The sequence below is a fragment of the Leptonychotes weddellii genome, chromosome 11 (genome assembly GCF_054177405.1).
Source record: "Leptonychotes weddellii isolate Sample4059 chromosome 11, ASM5417740v2, whole genome shotgun sequence".
NCBI classification, from domain to species: Eukaryota; Metazoa; Chordata; class Mammalia; order Carnivora; family Phocidae; genus Leptonychotes; species Leptonychotes weddellii.
The window spans coordinates 94,987,550-95,013,694 of record NC_138379.1 but is presented as its reverse complement, the minus strand read 5'-3'; the positions used below and the strand labels follow the sequence as shown (position 1 = coordinate 95,013,694).

Genomic DNA, 26,145 nt, shown 5'->3' with positions numbered 1-26,145 from the left:
ATCGGAGGGCGAGACGAACCATCAGAGACGATTTACTGTGAAAAACAAACTGCGGGATGTAGAGGGGAGGGGGTTGGGAGGATGGGTTAGCCTGGTGATGGGTATTGAAGAGGGCACGTTCTGCATGGAGCACTGGGTGTTATGCACAAACAATGAATCATGGAACACTACATCTGAAACTAATGATGCAATGTATGGGGATAATATAAGAATAAAAAAATTTAAAAAAAAATAAAAAATAAAAAAAAAAGATTAGTGGTTTCCAAACCCTTAAAAAAAAAAAAAAAAACAACTTCTGGCTCTATATTCTGAATAGAAATTGATGTTGTTTCATTAGCATATATAACGACGTTTTAAAAAACACAGCATTATTAAGTGTTTGAACAACTGAGATAAGTGCAATTCTAAAGGAAAAATGTATTGCAGGCTTTGTCAAACATTTTCTTGTGTGTATTAAATAATTTTCTTATTCTTTCATTCAATACATATTTTCCTTTTTTATTTAGTCTAATTGTTAATGAATTATACATGCAAGAAAATGTACAAATCTTAATGATATAGCTCAGTGAATTTTTCTTATGTGTACATTCATGTAACCACCACCTCAGTTTGAAAACTTATATAGAACATTTTCATCACTCTCCATGCCCCTTCCTTATCAAAATTCCTAACATATCCATTTGTCTGCTCTTGACCTTCATCTAAAAGGAATCTAAAAGAAGCTTTTGGCTTCTTTCACTAATTGTGATGTTTTGAGATGCTTCCATGCTATTGCATGTATCAGTTGTTTGAGTATATTCACACCATTATCCATTCTCCTATTGATGGACACCAACCAGAGGCAAGAGAGGACATCAGTCATTGGCATTACAGGACGACAGTCCTAAGGCCCTAGAAAGTAATAAGACAGCCACCTCTGGAGGACTTGTGTCTGACACATACCACAGAGCCTGCAGGCTTGGAGGGTGATCACACTGGTTCCAACTCTGAAGACACGTGGTGTAAAGGATGCCTGCTGCCACCCTTGGCTTTTCCAGGTGGTATAGACCAGAGGTGGTATCTTGGTCAGAACACAGATGGTAAGAGTCCATGCGTAAGTCTGATGTTGTCCTGTGTCCAACGTGAGTGGGAATAGCTCCAAATCAGTGTGTCAGCTTGATTCTGGTCATCAAATCTCAAGGCCAGTGGGAGAAATCCACCCAGCAGATTGGAATCAGAGGGGGCCTACTGGAATAAGGGCTCTAAAAGGTGAGAGGTGGTATAAGGGCTCTGGGATAACTCCTTAGGTGCAAGTTTCAGAGCTTCTGGGGGCAACAGATGGAGCCTACATGTGTTGGGTGATTAAATGAGTGGAGAGCACCCCAAGGAGAGAAATGGGATTGGGGACTATATACATCTCAATCTGGCTTTGGGGTACCCTTGTCAGCATGGCACTGCCTGCCCAGGCTTGTTCCAGGCAATTTGGGGAGATTTAGAAAATTTCTGCGGTAAATACTTTTAGTGGGGTCTCCTAAGACAAAAGCCTAGGGAAAGGTGTTGCCTCATTTGCCGAGGTCTAAAGGTGGCACTGGAGATAAAACTAACATCGCTTACAGATTGGATATGAAAAGTGAGAAAAACTCCTAGTTTTTTGGGTTGATTGGGTGAGTAATGTCATATACTGAGATGGGAAGCCTCCAGGAGAAACAGATTTTAGGGAATGAGTAATTAAGAGTTTTGTGAGAGTGGGGGAAATAGGGAGAGGTTGGTAAAAGGGTACACAATTTCTAGCCATTGTTGAAAAATATTTGAAGATCTAATGTAAAACATGGTGACAATAGTTGATAACACTATCACATAATTGAAACTTGCTAAAAGAGTAGAACTTAAATGTTCTCACAAAAAAAAGTCAGGTGATGGATGTGTTAATCAACTAGATGAGGGGAATCTTTTCACACTATATATGTATATTAAGTCATTATAATGTATATTTTAAAAATCAGACAATTTTACACATCAATTATACCTTGGTTAGAGCTGAATTGTTTTATGTTGATCATTTAAACTTGAGATCCCTACTAGATACAGAAATAGGGATGTTGAGTAGGCTATTAGACACAAGTCTAAAATTTAATACAGTTGTCCTATGTGGGAATTTAACTTGGAAATCATTAGAATATCATGATATTTAAAGTAATGGAATTTAATAAGATTGATTCTGGAAAAGATGTAAGGAAAGAAGGCTCGTGACTCAGCCCTGAAGCATTACAATATTAAATGTTAAAGTCAAAGAGCACAATATCAGTAAGGAAACAGTGTCTTTGAACAACACATTAGACCAGATGAACATAACAGATGCATGCAGAACATTTCATCCAAAAACAATAGACTATACATTCTTTTCAAGTGCACATGGAATATTCTCCAGAATAGATCATGTTAGGCCACAAAACAAGTCTCAATACATTCAAGAAGATTGAAATCATATGATGCGTCTTTTCTGACCACAACAGTATAAAACTAGAAATAAAAGAAAGCAACAAGAAAAAATACACACACCGGGTTTAAACAACAGGGTTTAAACAACAATGGGTCAATGAAGAAGTCAAAAAATACATGGAGACAAATGAAGATGAAAACACAACAGTCCAAAATCTCTGGGACACAGCAAAAGCAATTCTAAGGGGGAAATATACAGCAATACAGGCTTACCTCAAGAAACAAGAAAATGCTCAAATAAACAATCTATGTTTACACCTAAAGGAACTAGAGAAAGAAGAACAAAGAAAGCCCAAGATAAGTAGAAAGAAGAAAATAATAAAGATCAGAGCAGAAATAAAGGACTTAGAGACTTTAAAAAATAGAAAATAATCAATGAAACCAATAGCTGGTTCTTTGGAAAGACAAACAAAATTGATAAACCCTTAGCCAGACTCATCAAGAAAAAAGAGAAAGAACCCAAATAAATAAAATCAGGAAGGAAAGAGAAGCAATGACCAACACCATGAAATACAAAGGATTGTAAGAGGATACTTCAAAAAATTGCATGCCAACAAACTGGACATCCTAGATGAAATAGATAAATTTCTAAAAATATATGATCTTCCAAAACTGAAATCAGGAAGAAACAGAAAATCTGAACAGACCAATTAGTAGTAACAGAACTGAATCAGTCATCAAAAAACTCCCAACAAACAGATGGCTTCACAGATTAACTCTATCAGACATTTATTTATTTATTTATAAGATGTTATTTATTGAGAGACTGAGAGAGAGAGAGAGAAGGAGCAGGGGGAAGGGTAGAGGAAGAGGGAGAACCAGACTCCCTGCTAGCAGGGAGCCAGACATGGAGCTCGATCCCGGGACTCCAGGATCATGACCTGAGCCGAAGGCAGACACTTAACTGACTGAGCCATCCAGGCGCCCCTCTATCAGACATTTAAATAAGAGTTAATACCTATTCTCCTCAAACTATTCCAAACAATAGAAGTGGAAGGAAAGCTTCCAAATACATTCTACAAGGTCAGCATTACCTTTATCCTGAAATCAGATAAACACCACAGAAAGGAAAACTATAGGCCAACATCCCTGATAAAGACAGATGCAAAAATCCTCTACCAAATCTTAGCAAACTGCATTCAGCAATACATTAAAAGGATCATTCACCACGATCAGTTGGACTTATTCCAGGGATGTAAGGATGGTTCAATATTCACAAATGAATCAACGTGATACACCATATCGACAAGACAAAGGATAAAACTTGTATGATCATCTCAGTAGATGCAGAAAAAGCATTTGACAAAATTCAACAATTGTTGATGATAAAAACTCTCAACCAAGTGGGTTTAGAGAGAATATGCCTCAACATAATAAAGACCATATATGAAAAACCCACAGGTAACATCACACTCAATGGTGAAAAACTGAGTTTTCCCTCTAAGGTCAGGAACAACACAAAGATGTCCACTCCCACCATTTTTATACTACATAGTACTAGAAGTTCTAGCCACCACAATCAGACAAAAGAAAGAAATAAGAGGCATCAATACTGGAAAGAAAGATGTTAAATTGTCACTATTTGCAGATAACATGATATTATACATAGAAAACCCTGAAGACTCCACTAAAAAACTATTAGAAGTAATAAATGAATTCAGTAAAATTGTGGTATACAAAATTAATACCCAGAAATTGGTAGTGTTCCTATACACTTATAGCAAGTAGCAGAAAAAGAAATTAAGGAAACAATTCTACTTACAATTGTACCAGAAAGAATAAAATTCCTAGGAAGAAACTTGACCAAGGAGATGGAAGACCTGTACTCTGAAAACTATAAAACACTGATGAAAGAAATTGAAGACAATACAAACAAATGGAAAGATATTCTATGCTCATGGACTGGAAGAATTCATATTATTAAAATGTCCACACTACCCAAAGCAATCTACAGATTCAGTGCAACCCCTGTTAAAACACCAACAGCATTTTCCACAGGACTAGAACAAATAATACTAAAATTTGTATGAAACCACAAAAGACTCCAAATAGCCAAAGCAATCTTGAGAAAGAAGAACAAACCTGGTGGTATCATAATCCCATGTTTCAAGATACTACAAAGCTATAGTAATCAAAAGAGTATGGTGCTGGCACAGAAACACACAGATCAATGTAACAGAATAGAGAGCCCAGAAATAAACTCACACTTACATGGTCAATTAATCTATAACAAAGGAGGCAAGAATAGACAATGGGGAAAAGATGGTCTCTTCAACAAACGGTGTTAGGAAAACTGGAAAGCTACATGCAAAAGAATGAAACTGGACTACTTTCTTACACCATACACAAAAGTAAACTTAAAATGGATTAAAGACCTCAATGTGAGACCTGAAACCATAAAAATCCTAGAAGAGAACACAGGTGGTAACCTCTTTGACATCAGACATTAGCAACATTTTTCTAGGAATGTCTCCTAAGGCAAGAGAAACACAAGGAAAAATAAAGTATTAGGACTACATCAAAATAAAAAGCTTTTGCATAGTGAAGGAAACCATCGACAAAACAAAGAGGCCACCTACCGAATGGGAGAAAATATTTGCCAGTGATATATCCAATAAGGTGTTAATATTGAAAGTATAAAGAACTTATACAACTCAACACCCAACTCCCCTCAAACACAAACAACATGATTAAAAGATGGGCAGAAGATCTCAATAGACATTTTTCCAAAGAAGACACAGAGATGGCCAAGAGACACATGAAAAGATGCTCAACATCACTGATCATCAGGGAAATGCAAATCAAAACCACAATGAGATACTATCTCACACCTGTCAGAATGGCTAAAATCAAAAACAAAAGATATAAAAGTACTGGTGAGGATGTGGAGAAAAAGGAACATTCCTGTACTGTGGTGGGAATGTAAATTGTTGCAGCCACTGTGGAAAATGTTTTTAAGTTTCCTCAAAAAATTAAAGATAGAAATACCATATGATCCAATAATGCCACTACTGGGTATTTTCCCTAACAGAACAAAAATGCTAATTCAAAAAGATATATGCACCCCTTGTTTATTGTGGCATTATTTACAATAGCCAAGACAGGGAAGCAACCTGAGTGTCCGTCAATAGATGAATGGAGAAAGAAGATGTGATGTATACAGACAATGGAATATTACTCTGCCCATAAGAAAGAATGAAATCCTGCCATTTGCAACCACATGGATGGACCTAGAGAGTATTATGCTAAGTGAAATAAGTCACCAGAGAAACCATATGATTTCACTCAGATGTGATATGTAAAAACAAAACATTCAGTAGAAAACAAACAAACAAAAAGCCAAATCAGACCTATAAATACAGAGAAGGCTGGGGGTTGCCAGAAGGGAGCGAGTGGGGGATGGGCAAATGGGTGAGGGCTGTGGGAGATGCAGGCGTCGTTATGGAGCGAGTAGTCCAGGGGACATAATGCACTATTGCAACAGTCTTGTACAGTGACGGATGGCAGCTACTTGTGAGTACAGCGTAACGTCTAGAGGTTGAATCGCTATGTTGTACACTGGAACGAACGTAACGTGTGTGTCAACTATATTCACATTTAAAAATTTAAAAAAATAAATGTTAAAGCCAAAGAGAAGGAGCCAGCAAGTAATTCTGAAAAAGACATATTCCTGAAGCTGTGGGAAATCAGCACTCAACCCTGTGTATTTTCACCGACTCCTCCCTGAGCGGCCCAGCATGACCACTGACCCCGACGCATGGTTCCAGTGACATAACGCCCCATCCGTCTCCCCAGGCTTGGATGTCTATGACCCACCCAGGAAGAAACTGAATTTGTGATGACTCTTTCAGGCTCCGTTCCTAATTGCTGCTGCCTTTCCTACGTCCCCTTATTTGCTCCGAATTTTAGGAGCTGACTGTGAGTGCCCAGCATGTCTTAGCGTTCCTACAATCTGACCCCAGATATTGAATATAAAATTCACAGGGCATGAGTATTTATCTTAGTGGTTTTATTTGGGGCCTGAGGTAGTGACACTGAGAATGTATCTGTTAACCTGATTACTAGCTTGGAAAGTTGATTTCTTTAAGAAAAAAATTTTAATTAGCATTTTCCTTCTTAATAGCTAATATTAGAATGAGGTATGTGTGCTATGTATGTATTCAAAATATCCTACTCTAAGCTGTTTATATCCTGAAGAGTATTTTTACAGGTTCTATTTTTAAACATACAGTCATAGCAATTTTTAAAAATAATTTGTTACATTCCAAAACCTTTGAAGATCTATTTTGGTATAATTATTTAGATTGTACAAGTTTTTGGCTCACATTTGATTATGCCCTCGATTTCGGTGTGTTTCTAGATTTATAATAACCTTTGAACTGTAATGAGTCGATAGCGGTGCATTTTATAGGACTTAGGTCAGAGGTAGCACTGACTCATTACCGACATCGTTACAACACAAAATGTGCTCCTCATTCACTCACCACACAGTACTCGGGGCTGACTGCCCCCGGAGCTTCAGGCCCATTACTGAGTTAAGTGATGAGCAGGGTGAGCAGCCTCTATAATGGCCTCCAACGATCCCTACCTCCGGGATCATGCCCTGTGTGATCCCCTCCCCTCGAGTTTGGTAGGACTTAGTGACCAGCTTCTAAGGGATAGAACATAGCAGGCATGAGGGTGTATCAGTTCCAGATTCAGTTATAAAAAGCCTGTGACGTCCGTATTACTAACTCTTTTGTGAACACTCCCTTGTTCTCTCTTGGATTACTTGCCCTGCGGGAAGCTAGCTGCCATTTATGGGGACACTCGGGCAGCCGAAGGAGAGGTTCATGTGGCAAGGTGCTGGACAACGTCCAATGAGGAACTGAGGCCTGCCAACAACCACAGATGTGATTTGGAGGTGGACCTCTCAGCTCCAGTCAAGTCTTGGAATGCCTACAATCCTGGGCCGCATTTCAGCTATATCTTGAGCAGAGAACTCAGGAGGGAGACACCAAGCAGGTCACACGGGCATTCCTGCCCACAGAGTCTGTGAGCTAATAAACATCCACGGTGTGAAGCTTAAGTTTGGGGATGTTTGGGGATATTCTGTTGCAATCTACAGATAACTAATCCTATGAGTAAACATGTTCACCCTAGAGTGCTGTTGGCTTCCTCTCTCAAGCCCTCCAGAACACTACATTCTTCAGGAGTGGTAAGAGCACAGTGCTCAGCCGTGAGGGAAAGTCTAACGCTCTGACGGTGGAATCAAAGTCCCTTCGACATTGTGTGGGCAGACACCTGGCAGAAAGCCCGCAGTCCCTTCAGTTCTGCGCCAAGACCTCTGAGCAAGGGAAGGAACGGGTGACTCCCGTCGTCACTTGACGGGTGACGGTTTTCAAGCTCTCACAGCGTCCACAGACCATGAGCTGTGGACGCGCTCACTCTTTCTGCCTGCACTCAGAGCTGGCCAGCCTCACGTATCAGGCAGTGACAACCTCCAGGGGAGGCGCTTTCTTTTTCTCGTGACGATGTTTGTATCTTGCTGTCATGACGTATTTGATGCAGTCTGGATCCTGGGGCACCAGCCCATTAGTCAGGCCATAGTTGACTGCCTGGCAGGCCTGAACCCACTTTATTTTCGTAGGTGTCAGGGAACTTGTGAACGTCACCATGAGAGCTTTATGAAGGCTCAGACCCGGTGTTTGGCCCAGAACAGTGAAGGCGTGCTAGTTCTTGTTCGAGCGATAGACGAGTGATCGGCGTCCTCGTGCTGGGATGTTTCTGGTACTGCTCTTCTGTTCGGTCGCTGCTTTCCTTTTTAAACTGCACATTTACAATAGTCTTGCTACTCTCAGCCCAGGCCCATGTGCCTCGTCCCACAGGCTCTCCCACACTCGACCTGCCCTGCTGTTCACTAGTCTCACTGGATTTGGGTCTTGGTCCTGCCCTCTCAGCAGGGATGTACTGAAGTTTGCTATTCAATCTGATACCCGCTCCGGGTGGCCAGGATTTACATGCATTCAGCTTGTAGACTCGCTGATGAAGGCCACCCAGAGATTCTATGGCTTATCCCATGAAGCAGCCGAGACTTCAGCTGCTTATGTGTTACCATGGAAACTGTGCTATTCTGGCCTGGCTGGACTTCTTCTCGTCCCCTCCCTGCATCTGTTCCCAAGGAGCAGCCAAGTAGGTTGGATTGGCTATTACCATCGATGCAGGTCTGACTACTGAGTCAGCTTCTCTTCTTCTGCCTGCCGACTGCGTCGTACCAGCTCTCCATTCCAGAAACAACATTCTCAAGACAGTTCAGACTTTCTGGGAAGTTACCTGTGCTTAAATCCAAACTCTATCCAGGCAAGATCCCCTTATCCCAACCTCCTGCTTTCCTATTCCTTTCTCTTTCCTTCCTTCCTAGCTCTAAGGATTTACCCTTCACATCTTCTCCCTCTGGCTTCCCTTTTCCCCAAGACTCAACGTGGATCAGTCCCTTGCTTCCTTGCTCTCTCTTCAAGCAAGGGCTCCTTTGTATTGATAGTCTATTGCCTCCCAATGTAGGAAAATGTGGGAAAATGAATGAAGGAGCATCACACACAAATACATCACACTGGTATGTCACATAGATTCCCGAACTTCCACAAAGTGTTTCTGAGATTATTCCCCATGTCTCCTGGAGCACAGGTAGAGTTGGTCTAACTTTATCTTAGCATCTTCCTAGATTCCTCAGGTGATGAAACAACTGGCATATTTGAGGAGCAAAGGAGCCAGTGTGGATAAAGTACGAAGAGTGACAAGCACATGTGATGAGGTGAGGTTGAAAAGGTGAACAAGGGCCAGGTTAAGCAGGCATTAAAGATCAGTATTAGAAGTTTAGATTGTATTTATAATGCCAAGGAAGACACTAGAGGCTTCATCCTGAGGAATAATAGGATCGCACTGGATGCTATATGAAAATCACACATGGAGAGCAAGCGGGGAGTCAGGAAGACGCTAACGTGGTAGAGCGGGCGGGAGATGGTGCCTCTTACGCCAGGTGCTGTCAGTGAGGATGAGCAGAAACGAGTAGCTTGAGAGCTATTGTGGAGCCAGAAAGTACAGGGCCTTCTGGTAAACTGGATGGGGAGAGTGGTAAGAAGGAGGAATCAAGCAGGACAACTGAGTAGATTATAGTGACATCGCTTGTGAAGGGAGAGACTAGAGGAGAAAGAGATGGGGGGAGAAGGAGTTTTATTTATGGTTTAGGAGTTCAGCTTTGAACTCAAGTGTGAGATGAGGAGAGGTTGGCCAAGAGCTGTAAATGCAAGTGGAAACTAAAGCTGCGGAAACAAGGGTGTTACCTAAGGAGGAGGGAGTAGGGAGGAGAAGGTGGCTGAGGATGGAGACCTGTGAGCAACACCGAGAGATAAGAGTGGTCTCTAAAGGAGAGAAAGAGCAAGGAACCACAGCTGTGAGGAGGACCTGCAGCAGAGTCTTAGAAGCCAGGAGAGGACAGAATGAATTTTGTCAAAGGCTTTTTTTTACATCTATAGGCAAGATCGTATACTTTTCCTTTATTCTGTTTAATGTGGTTCATAACATTGTTTGAGATTTCATTGTTAAGCCAAATTTGCCTTCCTAGGAAATAACCAGATTTAGCCATGATTTTTTTTTTTTTTTTTGTACTAATGGTCTGGTTTGTTAATGTCTTGGGAAGGATTTCTGCATTATATTCATTGCTAATGATAGATATTGTTCTATAATTTTCTTTTGTTGTGTCTGTCAAGTTCTTTTTATCAGGGTTGAACTGACCTCCTAAAAACAGTTGAGTGGTGTGGTCTCATCCTATTGTCTGAAATAGTTTGTATAAAATTAATATTATTTCTTCCATACATGTTTGACACAATTGAAACATATAGGTCTATCATTTTTCTCTTTGTTTGGAATTTCGGTTAAAAAACATCCAGTGTCAGATAAATGTAAGGTTATTCATATTTCCAAATTCATCTTGTGTCTATTCTGAAAAATATTTTTCAAGGAATTTTTGCAATTCAATAAGTTGTCCAGTTCATTGTCGAAGTTATAGTTATTCATGCTAGCTGCTTCTTTAACCTTGTTAGGTCTCTAATATTGGCAGTTAAATTGCTAATACCAGGAATTAAAAGAGGCGATATATGGGCTTTTTTTCCTTTCTTGATTTACCTGACCAGATTTCTAAAAATATACTTTATTAATCTCTTTAAAATGGACTTACAGTTTTGTTAATTTTATGTATTGTGTGTGTCTGTTTCCTGTTGATTTGGCTTTCATTACACATCTTTTTGAAGCTTTTTAAGTTAGAAGGCTAAAAAAGCAGGGTTAAAATTAAAAATACAATATAAGCACTTATGTCATAAACTTTATTCAGCACTAGTTTAGTTGTATCCAACAACTTTTACATATTGTTTTCATTATCTTTAAATTGTAAATATTTTCAAATTTTCCTATTTTTTTTTCTTTGATCCACAGGGTATTTAAAAATGTGTTGCTTAATTTCTCCTTACTTGAGCTTTTCTAGATATTTAATTTTTATTGTTCTCTAATTTAATTTGATTTTTGTCAGAGAACACCCTCTGTAAGATGCAATCTTTTTTTTTAACTAATTGAGAATTTTTTATGGCCCAGCATATAATCGATAGTGATGTACATTTTATGTGTGCTTGAGAAGGATGTGTATTCTTCTGTTCTATAACTGTTCATTGGTCCATAAATGTCAGTTGATCACAATGATTGATTATGTTGTTAAACACATTGTATATTCTTACTGTTTTATCAGCCAGTTCTGCTAGTAATTCAAGAGAGAGGGATGGTAAAATCCCACACAATGATCTTGGATTTGTCTACATCTCCTTTTGGTTCTGTCAGTTTCACCTCATGTATTTTGAAGCTGTTTGTATGTATGTGTATATATAGATGCATGATTATGTCTCCCTGATGGATTTTCCCTTTCATCATTATGAAATGCACTTCCTTAATATTCCTTGTCTTAAAGTCTGTTTTGTTGGTATTTAGATAGCTACACCAGCTTTTACAGACTTACTTTTTGAATGATATATTTTTTTCCTATCCTTTTGCTTTCTACATACCTGTGTCTTTATATTGATAGTGTATTTCTTGTACACCACAGTTCAGACATTATTATTTTTTTATAAAAAGCAATCTGATAATCTCTACCTTTTAATTGGAGTGCTTAGTTCATTTACATATAATTATTTATATGGCTGCACTTAAGTCTGTCATTTCACAATTTGATCTCTGTTTGTCTCTCTGATTTCTCTCCCATCGCCTTTATTTAACATTAATTTAGCAACTGTATTATTGTATTTTAATTCCCTCTATTTGTGTATACCTTTCCTTTTTAAATTGCAGCTCTAAGAATTACACCATGTACCTTTAACTTGTCACATTCGACAAAGAATTAAAATTCTACTGCCTTTTATAAGACTGGAAGAATCTTGCAACATTATAATTCTACTTAGTCCCTCTTTTGTGTTACTGTTTTCATATGTTTTGTATCTGCATATGTTATAAATTTTGTTTTATTTTATTTTACTTGATTGTATTTTACAAAGATCAGGAGAAAAATCCATTTCTATTATGTTTACCTGTATATTTAAAGTTTCTAGTATTTTTGTTCCCCACTGCAGGTATGATTTTTCATGTAGGGAAACTTTCTTTTGTCCAAAGAAGTCCCTTCAGTTTTGTTCTAGCAGGCAGTTAAATTCTTGGCTGATCACACTGAACTCATAGCAGCTTGGTTTTATACTTTTCAGAGTAGGTCTCTCATGGTTTATGCTTAGACCTAGAGCCCTTTAGATCTGGGACACAGTCTTTACTCCCACCGCAGGAACCCTCGTGGGGTTTCCATGAATAGCTTGAGTATACCAAGCCCTCCAACATGGCCAGACTCAAATTCAAAACTCTGTCTCCCTTGTGAAGAGTAGCAATGGAAATTTCTCTCAACCTCTCAGCTGTTGCTTTCCTGTTGATGCACATCAGGGGTTAGCCAAGCGCTTGAGGGGAATTTATATGCAGATTTTGAGACTCTTCTTTCCGGGGCTTCCTTCTTGCCAGAATTTCTCAGCTCAATTTCCAGCTCAACTCTGTCCTCGGATATCTCAAGTCAATAACACAATAGCCTTCTGCTTATTTTCAGCTGCTCTGGCCTTTCAGACTGGATAGGGCGTTACCTCAGAGAGCAAGCCATACTGAGGCGCATCCCATCCAGGGAGGCTTTCCTCCTTTAAGGGGATGTCATTTGCAGCCTCTGTCTGCTCTTTGTCACTCTCAGATTCCTGAGATAAGCTTCTTGGCCGCTACTGGAAACACAATCAGATGAGGCAGTTTCTAAGGGGCATTCTTACTTGGGGCTTTGGATTCAATTCTAGCAGTAAATAGATTGTAGCATATACAGGAACGAATGTATGTATTTATTGAAGAGTTATAAATTGAAATTTTATTGCAACCTCTAGTGCAGTTCAGTGCATACTGACTGCAGTTCCGGATGGAATATCATCCAGGAGTATGATAAAGTGGAAAAATAGGAAAGATGTACCTCTATAATAACTGGTCTGATTCCCTCTTTCAGAATCAGTCTGGAGCATTATGTCTTCGTGGTCAACGTTTAGTCAGTTGAGCACACTTACAATTACGTGTATGTACGTCAGAAAGAGACCAGCCCAACGTAAGAATTCTGTTGTTCTTAAACTCGCTTCCTCCTCCCCTCCGGAAACAGTAAGGGCCTCTGCACGTGAGCTGCTGCTGCACCACAGCCCTGAACATGGACGATCTGCACGCGGGGCACACCGCACGGCTGATGGCGGGGGTAATTGGGCAAAGGGCTTATAGCTCAGTGGCCAGCAGCGTCTTCCATGGCCTGTTTCTGTCTTCTCTCATCTGAATTCTCATCTCCCTGCGACGGTGAGCAGCTACACAGGGCTCCCTCCTTGCTTGGACAGACCTCGAATAAATCTAGTCTCAGGTAGTGCGCAATCCGGCTGCCAGAGAGTGGGTGAGTTCGGAGAACAGCTCCTCCAAGTGAGGATGGAGGTCATCACCCTCTCTCTTCACAGGAAGGAAATGCTTAGAGGCAGCCTGTCTGGACTCCTTTGTCTCTATTTTATCAAGTACTTCTATTGTTTTTCTTGTCTCACTATAAGATAAAATCTTACACACTGCAAAAAAAAAAAATTCAGAAAACAATGTAAAGAGCAAATTTTTGAAGATGGCCCTTCCCCTCACCGCCCCAAGATTGTTGTTATACACGTTCTGCTGTGCAAACTCATATGCACGCCACACACACGAGCAGCTTCCCCCAAATATGCACCATCCTTAGTGTTAGTAGCAGCATATTGAACGGATGCACTCAACAGTATGTTATCAATCCTCTAGTGATAAGTATTTTTTGAGATCCCAGCATACATACTTAAAATTTTTTTATTTTATTTTTATTTTCTATTGAGATATAATTGACAAAATTGTAATATATTTAAAGGATGTTAAAGTGTACACCATGACGATTTGATATACGTACCCACAATGTCGCTAATTCACACACCCATCCCCTCACACAGGCGTCCCTCCAGCATTTTGTAAGAATGCTTAAGATCTACTCTCTCAGCAAATTTCAAGTATACAATACAGTATTGTTAGCTACAGTCATTGTGCTGTACATTAGCTCTTTTTAACTGAAAGTTTGTACACTTTGACCAATCTCTCCCTATTTCCACCCCTCCCCTAGCCCCTAGTAACCGCCATTCTAATTCGGTGTTTCTATGTCTTTGATTTTTTGTTGTTCCACGTGTAAGTGATACCATGCAGTATTTCTCTCTCTCTGTCTGGCTTATTTCACTGAGCATAATGTTCTCCAGCTTCATCCATGATGTCACAATCAGCAGGCTTTTCTTCTTGTTGAAGCCTGAATAATATTCCATTGTGCATGTACCATATTTTCCTTATCCATCCATCAACAGACACTTAGGTTGCTTCCATTACTTGTCTATTGGAAATAATTCTCAGCATGTATTTTAATTCTTCAGAGGCCTTATTTTATTAAACCTAAGTTACTCATTAATACAATAGCTTGTTTTAATTTCCTACCATGCATTTATCATTACTTTATGTTTTTATGTTTACTCATTCATTTACTTGCTCATCGTCTGTGATTTTTTTTATAGATTATAAATGACATGAGATTAAGGACATTCTTTTGTTCATCCCTCTATCCCAAATACCAAGAACAGTGTCTTGCATAAAGAAAGGTTTCATAAACATTTGTAGTGTGGGTGGAAACGGAGACGGTGATGTCCTGTTTTGAGCAGAGAGTGTAAGACTATTGGCCAATACATCTGTCACTTCATCCTAGGAGCCTGTGGGGTCGATGAAGGTCATACCTTAGGGCAGAGAGCTGACTTGAAGGATGGGAGAAGCCAAGGCAATCATCTAACAGAGAAGTGTCATTTCAGGGAAGCAAAACCTTTGTAGGATCTCCAACAACAGTGGTGGAAATGTGAGGAGGAAGCGTTTCAGGCAATAACCACTAAAAACACGGTGGCGGGGACCCCCAGGCAGCTCAGCAGAGTTCTGTCTCCCTTCCCTTCCCCCTGACAGTCCCATCCTCAGCTGCCATGTCCCCGGGAGCTCAAAGTCCTAAATAGCCCCCCAGATATTTCACCACTGATGAAGATTTCCACCCAAATTGTTTTTGGCATTGACAAAGTTAGGTCCCAAGACCTGAGACCTAACCGGTCTTAGACTTGTACTAGAACGTTCTCTGAGAAGAAAAGAGCATAACCTGAGTACGTGGGGGAGGGTGGCACCAGTAAGATCCAAGAATCTTATCCTAAAATGCAGCACCCATCCCACCCAGCTCAGGTGCTCACCGAGTGCCTCTTACACAGCTGTACTAACTAGCATGGCCAGTTGTTCGCCCCCGGATGGCCCCGGGGAATTGCGGTAAGAGCGCCAGGCTGAGTGTGCGGGACACAGAACATGACCTGGATCCAGTGAGTTGTGGCAGGCCTGGGGATCCGTCCCAGCCAAGGTGACCAAGAGCACAGGGACAGAGAATGGGGTCTGCCCAGATGAGCACCTGGCCTGAGAGATGCAGAAGGGAGAGATCCATGTCCAGAAATGGAGCATTCCAGCACAGGCAGTAAATCACCAAGGAAGAGGGAGATAGGCGCAGGGCCAGGACTCCGACCCAGGAGTTTTGGGAACTGACGGGTGCAGATGAAGGGTGGAATCTGTCAAAACAAGGCCCGAGGACTGCTGATTGATTCAGGGCATGTGTTACCAATGCGCGGACTCTGGCAAGGATGGGAAAGTCAGCTTAGGGAGCTTTCCACGGTGCGGCTGCGTCTTGGGTTCGGGGTGGTTGGAGGCAGGCCTCGGTGCATGGTCTCCGTAGGAGGCCAGTGTGGGATGGCCCGAATTTCAACATTTCATCTCAGCAGGCCTGTGAGGAGCTCCCCATACCGGCTTGGCAAAAACAGCAGGTTACCGCCTGATGGTTTTCTTCCTTCCTCAGTAAGAGAACTGCTCTTTTATTAGGGCAACAATAGCTCAGGGTAAGAACTAGCTTTCTCGGGCGCCTGGGTGGCTCAGTCGTTAAGCGTCTGCCTTCGGCTCAGGTCATGATCCCAGGGTCCTGGGATCGAGTCCCACATCGGGCTCCCTCCTCGGGGGGAAGCCTGTTTCTCCCTCTCCCACTCCCGCTGCTTGTGTTCCTGCTCTCGCTATCTCTGTCTCTGTCAAATAAATAAATAAAATCTTTAAAAAAAAGAACTAGCTTTCTCAGCCCCCTCTCAGCTGTGTGGAAGGAAGCTCTCCGTAACCCTCAGCCATACAGAAGACGTGTCCAAACAGGGCACTCTTCTGCGGCAGAACCAGGAAGGTTGGGGGGTTGAACTTTTTTCCTCCTTTTCCTTCTTTATGTTGGTAACAGCTGTAACTGTTAACACCCATCTTGGGCCATGAAGTGACCTTCAGACTAGAAGCCGTAACCGGAAGGCGTACTAGAAATCGCGTAGAACAAACAGAGAGAGAGTACGGGCCCAGATGAACAGGGAGAGCTACCATCCCAGTCATGACGTGCCTTGCTCTGAATTTACTTTCTCTGTTTGCATGAGAAAGAAATAACGTCTGTTTTGCTTTAGTCACTGTTAACCTGATTTTTCCATTATGTGCAGCATTCCCTAATCTCAGTTGATACAGACGGAGTAAGGGTGGACCTATAATCCCCACCTCCTAGGGCTCATGGCCGGATACAGTCGTCTTCCCTTGACTGTGTGGCCAAAGCAGAGAATGGAAGAGGTGAAGGGATGCATTTCTGTGTTTATGCTGCACTCGGAAGGCTGCGTCTTACAAGCAGTCACTCTGGACACTCTCACCCTCGCGATCCTTGCACAAGTGGCTATGTTGGAAGGCCCACCTGCAAGGAGCTCAGGGTGGTGTCTAGGATCTGAGAGTGGTCTGCATCCAACAGCCAGCAGCGAACCAGGGTCCTCAGTCCTGCAGCCAAAGGGAAACGGATCCTGCTGCCAACCTGAGTCAGCTCAGAAGTGAATTCTTCCCCAGGGAGCCCCCAGACATTAACAGCACTCAGCCCACACTGTGCTTACGGCAGTTTGAGATCCTAAGCAGAGAACCTAGGCAGGCTGTGCCCAGACTTCAGACCTCCAGAGACTGCGAGAGTATGAACGCGTGTGTGGGGGGCGGGGGGTGGCGGGGGGCAGTGGCAAACTGCGAATGCAAGGAATCTAGACTTAACCTGTGGTTCTCAAAAGTTTCCATGGCAGTAGTTTGCCTTAGCCTACAAGTTTATCGTTTCATTATCTTATAGGATGTATGTGTATGGAGTTCACAGGTCCTTAGTTTCACCTATAATGTGACAAATATTAAATAAACATTAAAAAGTGAAAGTGTGATCTTTGTCCCCACGAAGTCTGTGCAATGCTTTTGCACACTCACAAGGCCTTCACCAAGTGCAAGCAGAAAGGTCATAAGGGCCGTGCGGTTTCAAGAACAGTGGACTGAGACCCTCCTTTCTTTTGCACGAAAGCAATGCTGGACAAAAACCTGGGCATTTTGAATTAAGGCACTTTTTATACTTAAAAAGGAAAAAAAAACCCACAGATTCACATCTCCCTGAAGACATGAGGAAGACAAGTAAACACTGAGATTTTCAGACAAAAGGGTGTCATGGAAGTGCAGAACATTATTATTAATTAGCATAGTTGTGAAATGTTAGGTTCCAAGGAGAGAAAAATCTTGGAACAATTATGAAAGTCACTGTATAACACTCAGATTAAATAAGCATTTCTCTTAAGGAAAACAAAACATTGACTATTCTTTTGATTTTCCAGATATGAGAAATCCAGTTCTCTAGCTCTCACGTAACACTCAATGGTGTTGAAAAAATTGCAGATGACCCAGTAAACATAGAGAGCTCCTAACAGTGTCACCCCAATCAAATGCATTACATTAACTCAAACGTGACTGCTGCTGGTGTAATAACAAAACACAAATGTCATCAAGAATCAGGAGATGCTTTCACTTCCTTTTGAGTTCAAAAGTGAATAAATTCTACATAGTAAAGCAACTTGTAAGCCACTGTTTCCCCACAAGTTACATTTGGGGGATGAGGCTGATGAGTGTTGGTATTTAATTTTTTTTTAAGTTTTAAGAACTAGAAGTTCTAAGTATGGTAATTACCCACATCCCCCATGTCCCAACCAGAGACAAAATATATGAAGAGCTAGTTATCAGTCCTGTATTTATAACTAAAATAAATCTTTTGACATGCAGCTTAATTACCTAGGCTTAAGAGTATTTTTCCAACTAGGAATCTTACAACTACAAGCTTGCCTCAAATATGACACACACCCATCTTTGCTTCTTCCTCCATGTCCACCCCGCTGCAAGCAACAAATAACTGGAAAAATTGACATGCTGATCCTTAAATATTCCATATGGTTCGTGTTTGAATGGAAAAACGCATTGGCCAGCAACTGTAGGTCTGAAGTTGGTTCCATAAGCCTGGTGGTTGGTGGGAAATTCCTCCATATTCTGGTAATTCTAGGTTCACCACCATGCTTGGCTGTCAGTGGTGCTATGGGCCGTTCACGTTTGTATCTTTGAAGGAAATTATGTAGTGGGCAGTGAGGGGAAGCATTGTGCCATTTGCCTCGTACCAACATGTAGTGGGATATAAGATTAGTATTACAAAAATTAAATTCCCACATGCTTCTGAGTGTCTGACAAGGGGTAACATACAATGTATTTTGTGCCAGATTACGCCTCTTTCCTGAGCTCGGGACTCTGATCACTTTTGAGTATGATGCTTTATGTTAAATAATTATCTATATTCATGATAATAGTTCAATGTTGGGGGCACTTGGGGGAGGGCTCAGTCGGTGAAGTGTCTGCCTTCGGCTCAGGTCATGATCCCAGGGTCCTGGGATTGAGCCCAGCATTGGGCTCCCTGCTCAGCAGGGAGTCTGTGTGTCCCTCTCCCTCTCTCCCGGCTTGTGCTCTCTCTCTCTCATTCAGTCTCTCGAATACATAAATAAAATATTAAAAAAAGGTAATAGTTCATTGTTACATCTTAATTTATATAGACTTTAAAAAAAGATCATGCTGAGTCTTCTAGGAGGAGTAGAATGGCTCAAGAATCCTAAAGTGGAAAACAAAAACAAAAACAAACACGAAAACACCTCAGAAAAAGAATTCAGGAACGTAGGTGAAGGACAGCATCCTTATGAGAGAGAAAGAGAAGTTGGCCCAGTGGCTGCTGGAGACCAAAGAGGTAGTCAGGTTGCATTCCACAGATTATCCGGAAAGTTATATACTTTCCATGAAAAATATTACTGACAATACAGATACTCTGATCTGTACATTATTTGGTCACTTGTAGAGGAGTTTCTCATCCATTATCTTAAGTTTGAAACTCATTATGATCTTGTGCAGTTGACATTAATCATTCCATCAAAGGCGTTCGTGGTCATACACTCATAGGTGGCTTCTCCAAGTGTTCTGTTTTTAATGAGTGCATTTTACTGTAAATAAGATATTCCAAAAGAGTTTGCTTTAAAATACAAGATCATGGAGTGTTTTTTATGTCTTCTTGTTTATTGTTTTAAGAGTGTCCTCTAATATTGCATTATTCATTTACTTACTTATACTTCTGATAGATCTTTTCTGCATATTTATTCCATGGAGATTCTGAGGGAAGAAACCATGTCTCCATCACTGCATCTAACACAAAGCATGGCACATTGTAGGAAGTCTATACTATTGCTTTTAGCAGTGGGCCAAAGGGCCCCTCGACATATCTGTGTGTGTGGGTGTGCATGCATGCACACTCACACACACATAAATAAAATCAGTGTAAAGGCAAAGAAGAGTTTAAGTAAAATTCAAGAAAGGGACCCCTGCATCACTACCAGCCTCCTTACAATGTCCACGCTCATGATCACTCCACTTGATATAATAAGAAACGCAGGAAGGGCTTGGAGAGCTCAGAGCTTCACAGTTTGGGAGACAGTGTCTCGTGGGCTAAATATGGAAGTAACAAATGAATAGCACATCCTAATCTGAGTGTTCTTGAGCAGTGTTTCTCAAAGCTTCATCAAAGATTTTTCAGATACAGATCCCAAGTTGGGTGGGGTGGATCCCAAGAGTCTTCGTCTTCTAGCAAGCTCCCAGGTGGTGCTGAGTGCTGGTTCCATGCAGATCACACTTTCAGACCTGAAAGACTGGCTCTTTCCATGACACTGCGCTCTTCTCTCTCCTTTCTGTAGCTGCTGTCATTTGTACCAGTATTTTATCTCTTACATTTGTCATATCTTGTGTCCTTATTTTTTTTTATTTTCTCACATATAAATATATCACTCTTCAATAAAGCATGTGATAAAGTTCTGTTGACTAAATGAGCTATGTTGTAGGAATCTGAAGACATAGTTTGTGTCATGTGAGCCTTTGATCTCTTAAATGCTGACAATGTAGAATATATAGAATCTGAAAATTAAGCAATTTTTAAATGATAGACTGGAATAACATTTGAGCTGATCGTTTTGGCAATCCAGAGAATATAGCTGGTAACTATCCTGTACCACAGTGAGAAGTAGAATGGTGTTCAGGGAACCTGGACTGGGGAGTGGCGGGGTTCAAGGCTGAGTCAAAGAACAGAGGGCACCTCTAAGTCAAACCAGATTCACAAGGCACCTGAAGCTGAGATTCTAGTGTCATTACCCACCTGCTATATTTGTCAGCTTTATCAATCCTGACAGCTGCAAGAAAGCAGTGAAGGTTTGACATCAAGGTTTCCAGAAGGACACCCAACTGAGGTTCCAGAGCCCAACGCTCAGTTTCCTGACCCCTGGACTTCTCACCAGGGTTCCTGACACTGCCTCAAGATTCCAGAACTATATTAGGTCTACCTGAGACAAAGATCTTAAGCAAACACAAGGACACAATTCACCCTGCTGTTTGCACAACAGATTAAATAGTGAGAGACACAAGTAAGATTGTGTCTTTGCTATAACCTCCAAGTCGTGTTTGCTTAGGATATCTTTATGTAGTCTGGGTGGTTTGGGTTGGATTTAAGAGGGCTGTCTTGAAAGTATGTTGGAGGATGTGAGGGCAATCTGGATGCGACATCTGTCATCCCATTGATTGTCAGGGTTGATTCGGCTGATCTAGCTGGCTAGGCGGGTGTCCTCTTCCTCCCTCACCCCTCCATGTGTGTCCCTCCCAAAACTGTGTGCTCGGTCAAAGAAGACAACCTTCCCTGATAGAAGAGGACCGTTCTTTGGTCAAGGGTATACGAGTAGCAGCGCTTGCCTGCTAGAACCTCCAAACAAGCTCTCAAGGTCCATTTGTAGGAGAATGGAGGGTAGTCAAGCTTCCAAGACTCCAGACACACCCAAATGAGGCGCTGCATGTGGCTGGCTGCCTTTTAAGAAAGAGAGAGAGAGGGAGGGAGGGAGGGAGGAAGCAAGCAAGCAAGCATGTTGGACTGCTCACATCAAGGACAAGACAAGGGATGAAGGGTGGGAATGGGATGTCATGGTCTTCGGCCTAGGAAGGGGCTTCCCATCTTAGTGAAATTGGGGAGCCAGGCCATGTCACGGAGACCTGGGGTGGACGCCTACAGCTCTCACCTCTCAGTCTGCCAACCAAACACTGATCAGAAGTTTGATTTAAAAAACTGTTCTAGTAGCTAATAATTTTCAAATTTATGATCTAGTTTTTCTTCTTAGTGTGGAAGTCTTACTGGTTTAAAATGAACATGCCGTTCAACTCACAAGATAAATTAGCCTGAGAAAGATGCACTGCCTAAAATGGACAAATGCTGGGATGTTTACATTTTATGCTTCTGTGATCTATTAGGTGCACAGAGCAGCACTTTCTTTCTCGTAGGATGTAAAAACAAAACATCTCAAAAACAAAGCAGTGATAAATAGTTATTTGACAAGACAACAGTGAAAAAATAAATAACTGAGTCAGTGATTTCAGATGTTTTTTGGACAAACCCAACTGCTCCTTTCAGCGATTCCAAGTTACTACTTGAAATATTTATGTATTTATCGACTTGGATTTAGACTTAAATCTAAGTTGGTAAATTTAGTTTTAAGCCTCTATTTTCATACAGATATTTGAAAGATGTAAATGTTCAAACAGAGGAGTATAACTTCCCTAAATGGACTTTCCCCGTACATTCAAGGTATCAGCAACATGATTAAATATGACCAATCAGATTCCCTCATTTTAAGAGGAAATAGGGCAATTCAAGTCACAAATAACTATTCTACAGGTTGTAACTTACTTGGAGGAGAATATACCATTTGGGAGGAAAAGACCATTTTGCTTAAGTTTCTTGGTTTGACAGCAATGCTGACCATACCAAAACATGTTTCAACAAAATATCCTGATGGAAATTCAAGAAAATGGAAAATGGACTTAAGTGGATTTAAATTATCAATATTTTTATTAAAGAATAATAGGGAAAATCAACTAAGCTATCACCTTTTCTACTTTTTAAATTTGGAATAGTAATATTAGTTTAAAGAAGTTTCACTGTGTACAGTGTTTTGTGAATAAGAGCAAATGGTTCAAGACAACTCTTGTGAACAGCTTTATTTGAAATCAACTCCTTATATAAGAAAAAGAACAAAATATGAGATTTTATTTGATTTTTTTCTCAAAGGAAGTTATCCTTTTGATAAAATTTACAATCCATTTTAGGTAAAATGGGTTCTTCTAAGTTACTTTATGTGATACTTGGCTAGACATTATCAGGCATTCATTAAAAAAGCATTTGATATATCATTGATACCAAGATAAATATCTAGAAGGGAAACAAGATTAACACAAGAAACTACAAGCAAAATGCTGAAGTCCATAACATAGATTCAGTAATTAATATGGAAAAGAAGAAAGATACTAGCACCAGCTGGTTTGATCAAAAATAGCTTTCTTACGGATTAGTACCCAGATCACCAAGTTACTCTACTTCTGATCTGTTCTTTGTATAGATATGAATAATACATTAAACGTACTTTAAGTTAAGTTTGTCTGTCAGAGCTATAACACTATTCTGCCTAGATCAAAGGCCATCCCAGCACAGAGTGCATCTGGGGTGTGGACACTAGTGAGTCAATCACCTGTTGGGTCTGCTGAGCAGCTCCGGAGGGCATGGAGAGCATGGACTCAGGAAACCACAGACACCCGCCTCTCCAGCTGTGTTAATTCAAGCTTCAGGAAGACAAAGGAAATTCTTTACTTAACCATTCCTTTTAATTTCCTGGATTCTCTTACTTTTGACTTGCTGCTGGGAAGGACAATAAAGGGAGAGTCTACAAAAGGGACTTACAGCTCCTGGGGTATCACCCCCAGTGTATCGCATCCTGGGTCTCCTTGTTGGGCTCCCGCCTGTACCCTCATCCTTACTCCTACATTCTGTTACCTTTCCTCCTTCTTTCTCTCCTCCCTCCCTCCTTCCCCTCCTTCCTTCCCTCCTTAGTTCTTTTTTTTCTCACAAATCAAATACATGACTGAACACCTTCAGAAACTTGGCTTTCAGAATTGGAAAGGCAGCAAAAAAGTCTTCAGAAAAGCCCTGAGTTTGAAAATCATGAATAGTTTCCATTGAGATTCTTTAAAAAAAATTTTTTGATTTATCTATTTGATAGAGAGAGCACAAGCAGGGGGAGCAACAGAGGGAGAAGCAGACTCCCTGCGGAGCAGGGAGCCCGATCTGGGACTCCATCCCAGGACCCTGAGATGGTGACCTGAGCCGAAGGTAGACGCTCAACCTACTGAGCCACCCAGGCACCCCATACCATTGAGATTCTATTATTTGCTGGCTGTACGACTCTGGCCTGGTCCTCTCTTTCCTTATCTGTAAAATGAAAATAAAGTTTTCTATAAGCTTGATGTGAATATTAAGTGATAAAATATATCTGAAAGCACTCTTGAAACTTCAAAATCTTGCACAAATTAAGGAACTACTACTTTAACTACTACTTGTATATGCCCTCCAACCAGATATCACCTGGGCCTTGATGACTAGGATGCTTTTTAGGATGCCACATTTTCCTAGCAAAATGCCAGCAGATGTTACTCTTAAAGTTTACTTCTATTTATTTATTATTATTTTTAACCATTAGATGTTTTTACTTCATACCAACCTTACATTTAGTCTAAAAAACAAATAAAAAACTTGCATGAAGTGTTACTAAAACGCTAACCAAATCATTTTACCATAAACCTAGTACATGCATTTCAAGATTCCAGTGTTAGGAATTTTGTCAAGAAAGGCTTAATCATCAATAACACTATAGAATAGAGCACAGGAGTGCATGTCATTGTGTGATCCTTGCCTCTTACCCTCAGCTTTATGTCAGAATACAACTGACAGTTCTTCCAGGTTCTGAACCCCCAGGGACCCCCTCTCAACCCCAGGAAGCACAAAAGATGCCCTGTCACACAACTTTGTATAAGTTGTCATAAAACAAAGCCTGAGTTTTCTTACCTTTCTATAGGTATAGGTCAATTATTTGATAAATACTAAAACACTTCTAGGAATTCATTTTATGAGTTTGTTTACCAAACACATTTTGGAGGAACTGACTACACGAGAAATTCCTTCGGAACTTGGTCCACAAATTCACTTAACAGGTTGGAAATTTAAAACCTGTGAGAACATGAGGAAGTGGGGAATCCCTAATCCTAACATGTAATTATTAAAGGGATATATACACACACTAAAAAGTTTTGCTCACAGAAGACACAAACTATAAAAAAGGTATATGCTTTCTGAGTCGAGACAAAGAGCTAGCTGATATCCTTCTTTGTTTCCTGAGCACCACAGCTAAGATGAAGTTAGACCCAAATTCACGGTCTATTTCTATAACCAAAAAAATTGAAGATTAAAAATTTAATTTGTTTTACTACATAGTTTCCAGCCATTAATTGAGATGTAATGATGAAAGATTAAATTGCCTTAAAAGGGGGGTTGTAATAGCAGCTATCAAAGCAATATTCAAGCATGATTTCAAGGATGCTTTCAGGTGTAGAGTTAGCCTTCTTTGTCAGAAGTCTTCACAATTTCATCAAAAACGTCATCAACCGACTTAGAGGCATCTATTTTCTTGACTTTCCCCGTTTCTTCGTATAAGTCAATAATTGGCGTTGTTGACTGAAGATAGGTCCAAATTACCTTTTCCACACTCTCTGTTGTCATCACTTCTACCAACTACTCTTTCTCCTCTCAAGACATCGTTCAATACAGATCTCATCGTTACAGTAAAAAAACAGAACCAAAGACACACCTGCCTTCCCATCCATGGTCTTGTTCCAACCTTGAAGGTTGTCTTGATTTCTTGGAACCCATCAATCAAGATTTTTTTCTTCTGAGCATTGGCAGCCACTGTCCGATCCATTTACCTATTTAACAAACTGATGGTTATCTCAACTGGCACCATCTTTCCATCTGTAATGTACTCGACCTTGGGTTCTTTTCATCATGAAGAAGTTCTCCTGCAGAAAGGTGTCTGTCACCATATTTTAGGTCACTGGTTTAGGGTAAAGAAGATGTAACTCAGGAACGGACAGATGCATAGCTCCAGGGCACAGAGCTTCCACGCCCTCCCCAGGTGAGGGTCTCCTGAATCTCCACGTGTTCACCAACACAGCTAAAGTAAATGAACACCTTTTAAGACTTATAACTACACTTAAAAATTTGAACAATGTGGGATCCAGGGAGCAAGATGGCAGAGGAGTAGGAGACCTGGATTTCGTCTCCTCTCAGGAATTCAGCTGGATAGGGATCAAACCATTCTGAACACCTACAAACTCAACAGGAGATCGAAGAAAAGAAGAGCAACAACTCTCTCATCAGAAAAGTGACCACTTTCTGGAAGGTAGGACGTGCGGAGAAGTGAATCTGAGGCGATATTCGGGAGGATAGACGGCGGGGGAGGGGCCTCCGTCGGCCGCTTCTGGCAAGTGATAGAACCACGGAGCACAAAATCGGAACTTTTTTTTTTTTTTTTTCAGGTGGAGGTTTTTATTCAGCTGATTTTTTTTTTATTCTTATGTTAATCCCCATACATTACATCATTAGTTTTAGATGAAGTGTTCCATGATTCATTGTGCATAACACCC

The 26,145-nt window shown here is 40.8% G+C and overlaps 1 long non-coding RNA gene and 1 pseudogene across 1 annotated transcript in view; one reads left to right on the top strand and one right to left on the bottom strand.

Moving 5' to 3' along the window:
• LOC145716357 (uncharacterized) overlaps nucleotides 1–26,145 on the top strand; it is a 129,073-nt gene that overhangs the window by 8,234 nt on the left and 94,694 nt on the right. The gene's annotated exons all lie outside the window — the stretch shown is intronic.
• The window catches only part of LOC102734647 (UMP-CMP kinase pseudogene), an 8,325-nt pseudogene continuing 6,887 nt past the window's right edge, over nucleotides 24,708–26,145 (bottom strand).